Here is a 14,911-nt window from a genome sequence, read left to right as displayed (position 1 = left end):
TTAAATACTTAGGGAATATTATTAAAATCATAAAAATAAATTATTCTTGTCCAAAATGGGGTCATTGACTACAGTATGTTACTGTGTGAAAAAGTGTATCTGCACATGTGCACATGTGTATGTGAGTTGGGGTGGAGTTAGGAAAGGGTGCTTGACAGCTGCATAGCTACATATTTGGGGCAGAGTGCTTTCTGAGGATGTCATGGAGAGTTTTTTACACCAACTTTGAGGTTAAGGAGTTTCGACCTCAATGTTTTTGCTCTTCTACAACAATTCTTGTTCACAGGTTCCATATGGGCAGGTATTTTGGGTGCTAGTGCTAGATATATGAATATGAAGTTTTGTGGAAAACTTCATTCATGATCTAGTGAGTGCATAGGTAGCTGAATTTTTTTATTCTTTACTTAAATTCAGTTTAGTTAATATATACTGTATTACTGGTTTCAGGGGTAGAATTTAGTGATTCATCAGTTGCATATAACACCCAGTACTCATGACATCAAGTGCCCTCCTTAATGCCCATCATCCAGTTACCCCATCCCCCTACCCACATTCCCTCCAGCAATGCTGTTTGTTTCCTAGAGTTCAGCATCTCTTATGGTTTGCTTCCCTCACTATTTTCATCTTATTTTGTTTTTCTTCACTTCGCATATTTTCATCTGTTTTGTTTCTTAAATTCTACATATGAGTGAAACCATATAATTGTCTTTCTATGATTGAATTCTTTCACTTAGCATAAAACCCTCCAGTTCCATCCACATCATTGCAAATGTTAAGATTTCTTCCTTTTTGATGGCTGAGTAATATTCCATTGCATATATCTATACCACATCTTCTTTATCCATTCATCTGTTGATGGACATCTGGGCTCTTTCCATGGTTTGGGTATTATGGACATTGCTGCTATAAACATTGGGGTTCAGGTGCCCCTCCAGATCACTATGTTTGTATCCTTTGGGTAAATACCTAGTAGTGCAATTGCTGGGTCATAGGGTAGCTCTATTTTTAACTTTTTGAGGAACCTCCACACTGTTTTCCAGAGTGGCTGTACCATCTGGCATTCCCACCAACAGTGTAAGAGGGTTCCTCTTTCTTCACATCCTTGCCAACATCTCTTGTTTCCCAAGTTGTCAATTTTAGCCATTCTGACCAGTGTGAGGTGGTATCTTACTGTGGTTTTGAGCTGTATTTCCCTGATGCTGAGTGATGTTGAACATTTTTTCATGTGTCTGTTGGCCATTTGTATGTCTTCTTTGGAGAAATGTCTGTTTGTTTCTTCTGCCTATTTCCTGACTGGATTATTTGGTTTTTGGCTATTGAGTTTGGTAAGTTTTTTTAATAGATTTTGGATACTAACCCCTTATCAGATAAGTTATTTACAAATATCTTCTCCTATTCTGTAGGTTGCCTCTTAGTTTTATTTTTTTATTTTTATTTTTTTGCCTCTTAGTTTTATTGATTGTTTCCTTTGCTGTGCAGAAGTATTTTTATCTTGATGAAGTCCCTATAGTTCATTTTTGCTTTTGTGTCCCTTGCCTCCAACGACATGTCTAGTAAGAAGTTGCTACAGCGGAGGTCAAAGAGGTTGCTGCCTGTGTTCACCTCTAGGGTTTTGATGGTTTCCTGTCTCACATTTAGGTCTTTCATCCATTTTTAATTTATTTTTGGTATGGTGTAAGAAAGTGGTCCAGTTTCATTCTTCTGCATGTGGCTGTCCAATTTTCCCAACACGATTTGTTGAAGAGACTGTCTTTTTTCCATTGAACATTCTTTCCTGCTTTGTTAAAGATTAGTTGACCATAAAATTGAGGGTCCATTTCTGAGTTCTCAATTCTGTTCCATTGATCTATGTGTCTGTTTTGTGCCAGTACCATACTGTCTTGATGATTATAGCTTTGTAACAGAGCTTGAAGTCCGGAATCGTGATGCTTCCAGTTTTGGTTTTCTTTTTCAACCTACCTATGGTTATTTGGGGTCTTTTCTGGTTTCATACAAATTTTAGGATTGTTTGTTCCAGTTCTGTGAAAAATGTTGATATTTTGATAGGGATTGCATTGAATGTGTAGATTGCTTTGGGTAGTATAGACATTTTAACATTTAACAATGTTTGTTCTTCCAATTCATGAGCATGGAATGTTTTCCCATTTCTTTTTGTCCTCTTCAATTTCTTTCATAAGTGTGCTATAATTCTCAGAGTACAGATCCTTTACCTCTTTGGTTAGGTTTGCTCCTAGGTATCTTATAGTTTCTGGTGCAATTGTAAATGGGATCGTTTCCTTGATTTCTCTTTCTTCTGCCTCATTGTTAGTGTATAGAAATGCAACAGATCTCATCTACAGCCATACCACCCTGAACACGCCCAATCTCGTCTGATCTCAGAAGCTAAGCAGGGTCGGGCCTGGTTAGTACTTGGATGGGAGAAATGCAACAGATCTCTGTACATTGATTTTATATTCTGCGACTTTACTAAATTTCTGTATGAGTTCTAGCAATTTTTGGGTGGAATCTTTTGGGTTTTCTACATAGAGGATCATGTCATCTGAAAATAGAGTTTGACTTCTTTGCTGATTTGGATGCCTTTTATTTCTTTTTGTTGTCTAATTGCTGAGGCTAGGACTTCTAGTACTATGTTGAACAACAGTGGTGAGAGGAAATCCCTGTCGTGTTCCTGACCTTAGGGGAAAACCTCTCAGTTTTTCCCATTGAGGAAGATATTCGCTCTGGGTTTTTCATATATGGCTTTTGTGATATTAAGGTATATTCCCTTTATCCCTACATGGCAGGGAGTTTTTATCAAGAAAGGATACTGTAGGGTTGCCTGGGTGTCTCAGTTGGTTAAGCATCTGCCTTCAGCTCAGGTGATGATCCGAGGGTCCTGGGATTGAGCCCTGCATCAGGTTCCCTGCTCAACGAGGCATCTGCCTCTCTTTCTCACTCTGCCCCTCTCTTCCACTTGTGCTCTCTCTCGTGCACTTTCTCTCTCTCTCAAATAAATAAATTCTTTTTAAAAAGGAAAGGATGCTGTTATTTTGTTCAATGCTATTTCTACATCTATTGAGAGGCTCATATGGTTCTTGTCCTTTCTTTTATTAATGTGGCATATCACATTGATTGATTTGTGGACATTGAACCACCCTTGCAGCCCAGGAATAAATCCCACTTGGTTATGGTGAATAATCGTTTAATGTACTGTTGAATCCTATTAGCTAATATCTTACTGAGAATTTTTACAACCATGTTCATTACAACCAGGGACATTGGGCTGCAATTCTTTTTAGTGGGATCTTTGTCTGGTTTGGGGAATCAAGATAATGCTGTCCTCTAGAATGAGTTTGGAGGTTTTCCTTCCATTTCTATTTTTTGGAGCCGTTTCACAAGAATAGGTATTAATTCTTCTTAACTGTTTGGTAGAGTTCCCCTGGGGAGCCATCCTGCCCTGGAATCTTGTTTGTTAGATTTTTTATTACTGCTTCAATTTCTTTGCTGGTTATGAGTCTGTTCAGGTTTTCTATTTCTTCCTGTTTTAGTTGGGTAGTTTATGCATGTCTAGGAAGGCATCCATTTCTTCCAGATTGCCTAATTTGTTGGCATATAATTGCTCATAATATTCTCTTATAATATTTTCTATTTCTTCAGTTTGGTTCTGATCTCTCCTCTTCATGGTTTTATTTATTTGGGTCCTTTCTCTTTTCTTTTTGATAAGTCTGGCTAGGGGTTTATAGGTCTTATTAATTCTTTCAAAGACCTAGCTCCTAGTTTCATTGATCCATTCTACTGGTTTTTAAAATTTCTGTATCATTGATTTCTGCTTTAATCTTTATTATTTCTCTTCAGCTGGATTAGGCTTTATAGCTCCTGTAGGTATAAAGTTTGGTTGTGTATTTGAGACTTTTCTTGTTTCTTAAGAAAGGCCTATATTTCAATATACTTCCCTCTTAGGACTGCCTTTGTTGCATCCCAAAGGTTCTGAACTGTCATGTTTCATTTTCATTTGCTTCCATGTATTTTTAAATTCTTCCTTAATTTCCTGGTTAACCCACTTATTCTTTAGTAGGATGCTCTTTAACCTCCATCTATTAGTGGTCCTTCCAAATTTTTTCTTGTAGTTGACTTCAAGTTTCAAAGCATTGTGGTCTGAAAATATGCAGGGAATAATCTCATTCTTTTGGTACCAGTTGAGACCTGATTTGTGACCCTGTATGTGATCTGTTCTGGAGACTGTTCCATGTGCACTCAAGAAGAATGTGTCTTCTGCTACTTTAGGATGCAATGCTCTGAATATATCTGTTAAGTCCATCTGGTCCAGTGTGTCATTCAAAGCCCTTGTTTTCCTTGTTGATCTTCTGCTTAGATGATGTGTCCATTGCTGTGAGTGGGGTGTTAAAGTCCCCTACTATTACTGTTATCAATGAGTTTTTTAATTTTGTTATTAATTGGCTTATATATTTGGCTGCTTCCAAGTTAGGGACATAAATATTTACAATTGTTTGATCTTCTTGTTGGAAGACTCTTTTATTATGATATAGTGTCCTTCATCTCTTATTACAGTATTTGGTTTCAAATCTAGTTCATCTGATACAAGGATTGACATTCCATCTTTCTTTTGATGTCCATTGGCATGATAATCGTTCTCCATCCCCTCACTTTCAATCTGGAGCTGTCTTTGTGTCTAAAATGAGTCTCTTGTAAAATTGATGGGTCTTGTTTTGCTATCCATTCTGATACCCTCTGTCTTTTGATTGGAGCTTTTACTTAATTTACATTCAGAGTAATTACTGAAAGATATGAATTTAGTGCCATTGTGTTACCTGTAACTTTGCTGTTCCTGTAGATTATCTCTGTTCCTTTCTGGTCTTTGTTACTTTTCATCTCTCTCTTCACTCAAAGGATCTCCTTTAATATTTCTTGCATGGCTCCTTTAGTGTTCACAAATTCCTTTAGTTTGTGTTTGTCCTGGAAACTCTTTATCTCTCCTTCTATTCTGAATTACAGCCTTGCTGGATAAAGTATTCTTGGCTGCATATTTTTCCCATTTAGCATGCTGAATACATCATGCCAGTCCTTTCTGACATGCCAAGTCTTTGTGGACAGGTCTGCTGACAGCCTTATGTGTCTACCCTTGTAGATTAAGGACCTCGTGTCCCGAGCTGCTTTCAGGATTTTCTCTTTATCTTTGAAATTTGCAAGCATCACTATTATATGTTGAAGTGTTGACCTATTTTTATTGATTTTGAGGGGGGTTCTCTGTGCCTCCTGGACTTGAATGCCTGTTTTCTTCCCCAGATGAGGGAAGTTATCAGCTATAATTTGCTCAAATAAACCTTCTGTCCCTGTCCCCCTCTTCAACTTCTGGGACCCCTATTATCTGGATATTATTTCACTTTATGGAATCACTGAGTTCTCTAAGACTCCCATTATGATCTGGTAGTTTCTCTCTTCCTTTGAGCTTCCTTATTTTCATCATTTTATCTTTATCACTGACTCTTCTGCCTCATTTATCCTCACTCTTAAAGCCTTCATTTGGGACTGCATCTCGGTAATAACATTTTTAATTTAGGCCTGACTAGATTTTAGTTCTTTTATTTCTACAGTAAGGAATTCTCTAGTGTCTTCTATGCTTTTTTCAACCCCAGCTAGTATCTTTATAATTGTTGTTTTAAATTCTAGTTCAGACATCTTACTTATAACCATATTAATTTTATCCGTGGCAGTGAGTTTCTTTTGGGGTGAATTTCTCTGTCTCTTCATTTTGTCCAGAAAAGAATAGAAGAGAGAAAGAGAAAATACACCAATAACCACAATGACAGCAGAAACAAAACAAACCAGAAAAAAAACAAAAACAAAACAAGAAACAAAACAGAACAAAACAAAAAACTAGATCCTGGGTGTGTTTTTGTCTGCTTGTTAAAAGAAACTAGATCCCAAAATAAGAAAGAAAAACTTATATATATATATGTATATATATATATATACAAAAATTTTAAAAATAAGATAAAATACAATGAAATGAAACAATAAAACAATATGTATATATAATGTATATAAAAATAAAAATTCAAAAGAATTGAAAAAAATAAGGAAATAACTGAAAAAATAATACTGAAAGACTTAAGAATAAAAAACCCATGGGTGCTATATACTGTTGTCCCCAAGACCTGAAGCTTTGCAGCTCTCTATGATCAGTAAACTTGGTGCGGGCCAGTTGTTCTTGCTGGTCTTCTCAGGGAGGGGCCTGTTGTGCTGATTCTTAGGTGCCCTTGCCCTAGTGGAATTGTGCCTCCCCTTGCTGGTTGGGGGGAGGGGGGGAGAGGGCAGGCTCAGTTTAAGCAGCTCCAGATTCTACTATGTGGTGCTCTTTTGCTCCCTGAAGTCTTTCAGCACTGATGGGTGGGATGAAAATGGTGGTGCCCTTGTCTCTAGCCCTGGAGCTGAAAGTTCATGGCCTCCACTCTTCAGGGAACCCTCACATAAAAGCAGTCAATCACTCTTGTCTCCCTGGTTTCCATCTGAACTCTGTGTTCACCCAGGCTGTGACCAAGCATTTTTATCTCGGGCACAAGACTGAGTTTCAAAAACCAAAGTTTACAGACTCCTTTGGCGTGAACCTGAGGTATTCCTCCTGTGGGAGGGAGGGGGGGATCTCATCGTGCTTCTGCCTTTTGCTGGACCCCGGCCAAGAGAACAGTCGTGCAACCATGCAGTGGTTCACCGTTTATGGCAACGCAAAGCAGAAAGCTGGGACCTAGACTTGCTGTTTTCAGCCAGCTTCCCTCTCCCATGCCTGGGAACTCTGCTGCACTCCAGCACCCCCATTCTTCTTGTGACCTTGGGAATCCTGAGACAATGCTGTCCCACCTGGGATTCCAACCCACTCCACCACCTGAGCACCTTTAAGCCAGGGACATACCCCACGGTAGCAGACTTCTAAAAATTCTGATTTTGCACTCCATTGCTTGTAATAATTTGTGGTAACCTTCTTAAGCAGGCTCCCTCCCCTCCACTGTATCCTCCAATATATTACCCTGGATTCAGGTCCCCGCACAACCTATCTTGCAAAAAGTGGTCACTTTTCTATTTGTAGAATTGTAGCATTTCTTTTCTCAGATTTCTGATTTATTTCACAGGTGTTCAGAATAATTTAATAACTATCTACCTGTATTTGAGGGACCAGAGAAATTTAGGGTCCCCTACTCCTCTGCCATCTTAACTCCTTCCCCTCTCACTTTTTTTTTTATCAGCAGACAGGGAGAGGGCAGTGAATTTGTAGGGTTATCTATCACTTCATGTGGTGGAACACCACAAATCCTAGAGGAAGATACAAAATAAATAGAAACTCATTGCCAAGAAGCTTATGGTCCAGTTGGGAAAACTACTTCATGAAATAAATGTAAATACTTAAAAAGCAACATGAATGATTTGAAAGGAAAAGAGAAGAGAAAGGAATATAGAGCTCAGATGATGGGCTTAGTGGTATATCAGGTTAAAATATAATAGAAGTAATCAGGAGGAGTTTCAAGAATCATGGATTGGTGAAATGCATAATGTATGGGAATGTGGCTAATGTCTTCAATTCAAGGATGATTGGATGTTGAGTAAATGAGTAGTTGTGTAAACACTGAGCTTGTTATGGAAGACAAGTACAACATCTGGTTATACTTGTCACTTAAAAGTTAAAAGCAAAAATCATAATATCTGATGTGGTTGTATGTATGCAGAGGTAATATTTAAGATATACCTATAACATAAGGGAGGTGAGAAGAATAATGGAACTTAAGTAGTGATTAAATACCTACATTCCCCTTGAAGAGGTAATTGTTGACACTAGTGGACTGTGATAAACTGCATATGTATATTGTAATCCCTAGTGCAACCACTGAAAATACTACACAAAGAATTACACTAAAATATGTAGATAAATCAAAATGGAATACTAAAGAATGCCCAAATAACCCAGTTGAAGACAGATAAAGAGAAACAGGAAAAAGAAAGAAAGGAAAGAAAGAAAGAAAGAAAGAAAGAAAGAAAGAAAGAAAGAAAGAAAGAAAGAAAGAAAGAAAGAAAGAAAGAAAACAATAAAATGATGAACCTACATCCTAATGTATCAATAATTACATTAAATGTAGATGGTCTAAGCATACCAATTAAAAGAGATTAAGTAAATGGATAAAATACAAGGCCCAGTCATATGCTATGTACAAGAAATTCACTTCAAATACAATGGTAGACAAAAAAATGAAAAATATATATACTCTGCAAATACTAATCTAAAGAAAGCAGGGTGGCTGTAGACTTCAGAACAAAAGAAAATTGCCAGGGAACAGATACATAGCATATGATAAAAGTGCCAGATCATAAGAAAACATAATAATATATGTATGTGCACCAAACAACAGAACTGAAAAATAATATGAAGCAAGAATTGAAAACAGGACTGGAAAAAAATAGATTAATTCACAGTTAAAATTGGGGACTTCATCACCTCTCTTGGTATTGAACAGAACCACCAAAAAAAAGTCAACAAGTACACAGAAGAACTGAACAGTACCATTAACTAATATACGATACATATTCTTTTCCAGCATGTATGGGACATTCACCAAGATAGACCATATCTTAGGTCATAAAAAGAACATTAACATATTTTTAAAAAAGTAAAACCATAAAAAAATATGCTTTGTGATCATAACTGAATTAAACTATATATCACAGATAATAAGAAAAAAAATCTCCAGAAATTTGTAAATTTTACAGAAAACTTTTTTTAAATTTAAATTTTAGTTAACATACAGTGCCATGTTGGCTTCAGTAGTAGAATTTAGTGATTCATCTTATCTACAATCCCCAGTGCTCATCGCAAGTGCCCTCTTTTTTTGTTTCTTTGTTTTGGTTTTCTTTTTTAATTTTTTATTGTTATGTTAATCACCATACATTACATCATTACTTTTTTGATGTAGTGTTCCATGATTCATTGTTTGTACATAACACCCAGTGCTCCACGCAGAATATGCCCTATTTAATACCCATCACCAGGCTAACACATCCCCCCACCCCCTCCCCTCTAGAACTCTCAGTTTGTTTTTCAGAGTCCATGGTCTCTCATGGTTCGTCTTCCCCTCCGACTTACTCCCCTTCATTCTTCCCCTTCTGCTATCTTCTTCTTTTTTTTTCTTAACATATATTGCATTATTTGTTTCAGAAGTACAGATCTGTGATTCAACAGTCTTGTATAATTCACAGCGCTCACCATAGCACATACCCTCCCCAATGTCTATCACCCAGCCACCTCATCCCTCCCACCCCCCACCACTCCAGCAACCCTCACTTTGTTTCCTGAGATTAAGAATTCCTCATATCAGTGAGGTCATATGATACATGTCTTTCTCTGATTGACTTATTTCACCCTACAGTTCCATCAACGTCGTTGCAAATGGCAAGATCTCATTCCTTTTGATGGCTGCATAATATTCCATTGGGTATATATACCACCTCTTCTTTATCCATTCTCTGTCGATGGACATCTTGGGTCTTTCCACAGTTTGGCTATTGTGGACATTGCTGCTATAAACATTGGGGTGCATGTACCCCTTCGGATCCCTACATTTGTATCTTTGGGGTAAATACCCAGTAGTGCAATTGCTGGATCGTATGGTAGCTCTATTTTCAACTGTTTGAGGAACCTCCATACTGTTTTCCAGAGTGGTTGCACCAGCTTGCATTCCCACCAAGAGTGTAGGAGGGTTCCCCTTTCTCCGCATCCCCGCCAACATCTGTCGTTTCCTGACTTGTTAATCTTAGCCATTCTGACGGGTGTGAGGTGGTATCACATTGAGGTTTTGATTTGGATTTCCCTGATGCCGAGCAATGTTGAGCACTTTTTCATGTGTTTGTTAGCCATTTGGATGTCTTCTTTGGAAAAATGTCTGTTCATGTCTTCTGCCCATTTCTTGATTGGATTATTTGTTCTTTGGGTGTTGAGTTTGATAAGTTCTTTATAGATTTTGGATACGAGCCCTTTATCTGATATGTCATTTGCAAATATCTTCTCCCATTCTGTCAGTTGTCTTTTGGTTTTGTGGACTGTTTCTTTTGCTGTGCAAAAGCTTTTTATCTTGATGAAATCCCAATAGTTCATTTTTGCCCTTGCTTCCCTTGCCTTTGGCGATGTTTCTAGGAAGAAGTTGCTGCGGCTGAGGTCGAAGAGGTTGCTACCTGTGTTCTCCATTAAGATTTTGATGGACTCCTGTCTCACGTTTAAGTCTTTCAACCATTTGGAGTCTATTTTTGTGTGTGGTGTAAGGAAATGGTCCAGTTTCATTCTTCTGCATGTGGCTGTCCAATGTTCCCAACACCATTTGTTGAAGAGACTGTCTTTTTTCCATTGGACATTCTTTCCTGCTTGGTCAAAGATGAGTTGACCATAGAGATGAGGGTCCATTTCTGGGCTCTCTATTCTGTTCCATTGATCTATGTGTCTGTTTTTGTGCCAGTACCATACTGTCTTGATGATAACAGCTTTGTAATAGAGCTGGAAGTCCGGAATTGTGATGCCGCCAGCTTTGCTTTTCATTTTCAATATTCCTCTGGCTATTCGGGGTCTCTTCTGGGTCCATACAAATTTTAGGGTATTTGTTCCATTTCTTTGAAAAAAGTGGATGGTATTTTGATGGGGATTGCATTGAATGTGTAGATTGCTCTAGGTAGAATTGACATCTTCACAATGTTGGTTCTTCCAATCCATGAGCATGGAACGTTTTTCCATTTCTTTGTGTCTTCTTCAATTTCTTTCATGAGTATTTTATAGTTTTCTGAGTACAGATCCTTTGCCTCTTTGGTTAAATTCATTCCTAGGTACCTTATGGTTTTGGGTGCAATTGTAAATGGGATCGACTCCTTGATTTGATTCTCTTCTGTCTTGTTCTTGGTGTATAGGAATGCCACTGATTTCTGTGCATTGATTTTATAGCCTGCTACTTGACTGAATTCCTGTATGAGTTCTAGCAGTTTTGGGGTGGAGTCTTTTGGGTTTTCCACATAAAGTATCATATCATCTGCAAAGAGTGAGAGTTTGACTTCCTCTTTGCCGATTTGGATGCCTTTGATTTCTTTTTGTTGTCTGATTGCTGTGGCTAGGACTTCTAATACTATGTTAAATAGCACTGGTGATAGTGGATATCCCTGCCGTGTTCCTGACCTTAGGGGAAAAGCTCTCAGCTTTTCCCCATTGAGAATGATATTCGCTGTAGGTTTTATATAGATGGCTTTTATGATATTGAGGTATGTACACTCTATCCCTATACTCTGAAGAGTTTTGATCAAGAAAGGATGCTGTACTTTGTCAAATGCTTTTTCTGCATCTATTGAGAGGATCATATGATTCTTGTTCTTTCTTTTGTTAATGTATTGTATCACGTTGATTGATTTGCGGATGTTGAACCAACCTTGCAGTCCAGGGATAAATTCCACTTGGTCATGGTGAATAATCCTTTTAATGTACCGTTGGATCCTATTGGCTAGTATTTTGGTGAGAATTTTTGCATCCATGTTCATCAAGGATATTGGTCTGTAGTTCTCCCTTTTGATGGGGTCTTTGTCTGGTTTTGGGATCAAGGTAATGGTGGCCTCATAAAATGAATTTGGAAGTTTTCCTTCCATTTCTATTTTTTGGAACAGTTTCAGGAGAATAGGTATTAATTCTTCTTTAACTGTTTGGTAGAATTCCCCTGGGAAGCCATCTGGCCCTGGGCTTTTGTTTGTTGGGAGATTTTTGATGACTGCTTCAATTTCCTTAGTGGTTATAGGTCTGTTCAGGTTTTCTATTTCTTCCTGGTTCAATTTTGGTAGTTGATACATCTCTAGGAATGCACCCATTTCTTCCAGGTTATCTAATTTGCTGGCATAGCGTTGCTCATAATATGTTCTTAGAATTGTTTGTATGTCTTTGGTGTTGGTTGTGATCTCTCCTCTTTCATTCATGATTTTGTGGATTTGGGTCATTTCTCTTTTCTTTTGGATAAGTCTGGCCAGGGGTTTATCAATCTTGTTAATTCTTTCAAAGAACCAGCTCCTAGTTTCATTGATCTGTTCTACTGCTCTTTTGGTTTCTAGTTCATTGATTTCTGCTCTGATCTTTATTATTTCTCTTCTCCTGCTGGGTTTAGGCTTTATTTGCTGTTCTTTCCCCAGCTCCTTTAGGTATAGGGTTAGGTTGTGTATTTGAGACCTTTCTTGTTTCTTGAGAAAGGCTTGTATTGCTATATACTTTCCTCTCAGAACTGCCTTTGCTGTATCCCAAAGATTTTGGACAGTTGTGTTTTCATTTTCATTGGTTTTCATGAATTTTTTAAATTCTTCTTTAATTTCCTGGTTGACCCATTCATTCTTTAGTAAGATGCTCTTTGGCCTCCATGTATTTGAGTTCTTTCCGACTTTCCTCTTGTGATTGAGTTCTACTTTCAAAGCACTGTGGTCTGAAAATATGCAGGGAATGATCCCAATCTTTTCTTACCGGTTGAGACCTGATTTGTGACCTAGGATGTGATCAATTCTGGAGAATGTTCCATGGGCACTAGAGAAGAATGTGTATTCCGTTGCTTTGGGATGGAATGTTCTGAATATGTCTGTGAAGTCCATTTGGTCCAGTGTTTCATTTAAGTCTTTGTTTCCTTGTTGATCTTTTGCTTAGATGATCTGTCCATTTCAGTCAGAGGGGTGTTAAAGTCCCCCACTATTATTGTATTGTTGTCAATGTGTTTCTTTGCTTTTGTTATTAATTGCCTTATATAATTGGCTGCTCCCATGTTTGGGGCATTGATATTTACAATTGTTAGATCTTCTTCTTGGATAGACCCTTTAAGTAGGATATAGTGTCCTTCTTCATCTCTTATTACAGTCTTTGGTTTAAAATCTAATTTGTCTGATATAAGGATTGCCACCCCAGCTTTCTTTTGGTGTCCATTAACATGGTAATTGGTTTTCCACCTCCTCACTTTCAATCTGGGGGCGTCTTTGGGACTAAAATGAGTCTCTTGCAGACAGCATATTGATGGGTCTTGTTTTTTAATCCAATCTGATAGCCTGTGTCTTTTGATTGGGGCATTTAGCCCATTAACATTCAGGGTAACTACTGAAAGATATCAATTTAGTGCCATTGTATTGCCTGTAAGGTGACTGTTACTGTATATTGTCTATATTCCTTTCTGCTCTTTGCTGCTTTTAGGCTCTCTTTTTGCTTAGAGGAACCCTTTCAATATTTCTTGGAGGGCTGGTTTCGTGTTTGCAAATTCCTTTAGTTTTTGTTCATCCTGGAAGCTTTTTATCTCTCCTTCTATTTTCAATGACACCCTAGCTGGATATAGTATTCTTGGCTGCATATTTTTCTCGTTTAGTGCTCTGAAGATATCATGCCAGTCCTTTCTGGCCTACCAGGTCTCTGTGGATAGGTCTGTTGCCAATCTGATGTTTCTACCATTGTAGGTTACATATCTCTTCTCCCGAGCTGCTTTCAGGATCTTCTCTTTGTCTCTGAGTCTCATAAGCTTTACTATTAGATGTCGGGGTTTTGACCTATTTTTATTGATTTTGAGAGGGGTTCTCTGTGCCTCCTGGATTTTGATGCCTGTTTCCTTCCTCACATTAGGGACGTTCTCTGCTATAATTTGCTCCAATATACCTTCTGCCCCTCTCTCTCTTTCTTCTTCTTCTGGGATCCCAATTATTCTAATGCTGTTTTGTCTTATCGTATCGCTTATCTCTCGAATTCTGCCCTCGTGATCCTGTAGTTGTTTATCTCTCTTTTTCTCAGCCTCTTTATTTTCCATCATTTGGTCTTCTATAATGCTGATTCTCTCTTCTGCCTCATTTATCCTAGCAGTTAGTGCCCCCAGTTTTGATTGCACCTCATTAATAGCCTTTTTGATTTCCACTTGGTTAGATTTTAGTTCTTTTATTTCTCCAGAAAGGGTTTCTCTAATAACTTCCACGCTTTTTTCAAGCCCAGCTAGTATCTTTAAAGTCATGATTCTGAGTTCTAGGTCCGACATTGTACTAATGGCAGCATTGAGTAGGTCCCTGGCAGACGGTACTACCTCTTGTTCTTTTTGCTGAGGCGAATTTTTTCGTCTTGTCATTTTGTCCAGAGGAGAATAGAGGAATGAGAGAACAAAATGCTAACAGGTTAACAACGTCCCCGGCAAATATACTGTATACAAATCAGAAAAGACCTGAAACCAGGGGAAAAGAAACAGAAAGAAAGAAAAAAGAAAGAGGAGGAAAAAAAAAGAGAAAAAGATAAAAACAAACAAAAACAGAACAAAACAAAAAAAACATAATATGATCAAATATGATCAGGCTAGTGCATAGATCAGTGCCACACACTAGATTTTGGGCGCATTTTGGTCTGTTAGAAGAAAGTGCCTGCTAAAATTTTAAAGGAAGAAAGACTTATATATGTACAAAATAAGGGTTGATACAATGAAGGGATGGAAGATGACTGTAAAGATGAAAATTATAAAAGATTTTATAAAAGGAATTGATAAGAAGTTGTTTGAAAAAAGAAAGAAGATATTAAAAAAAAGAAAAAATAGGGAGAGAATGTGATCAGGCAGGAGACTAGAACAAAGCCATACACTAGTGATTTAGGGTATATTTTGATCTGTTAGAAGAAACTGTATCCCAAAATTTTAAAGAGAGAACAACTTATACATATATGCCAAAAATAAGGGTAACTACTATGATGGGATAAAATATGACTCTAAAAATGAAAAATAAAAGATATGTTTTTAAAAAAGGGATTGATAAGATGTTGGTTGAAAAAGGGAAAAAGAAAAATTAAAAAAAACAGTTAAAAAATTAACTTTGATGGGCGCCTGGGTGGCTCAGTTGGTTAAGCGACTGCCTTCGGCTCAGGTCATGA

This window comes from Eumetopias jubatus, unplaced genomic scaffold (assembly GCF_037043125.1).
Source record: "Eumetopias jubatus isolate StellerSeaLion01/CBP00866 unplaced genomic scaffold, mEumJub1_p1.0 scaffold_7, whole genome shotgun sequence".
In the NCBI taxonomy this organism is placed as follows: Eukaryota; Metazoa; Chordata; class Mammalia; order Carnivora; family Otariidae; genus Eumetopias; species Eumetopias jubatus.
This window is presented reverse-complemented; position numbering follows the sequence as displayed.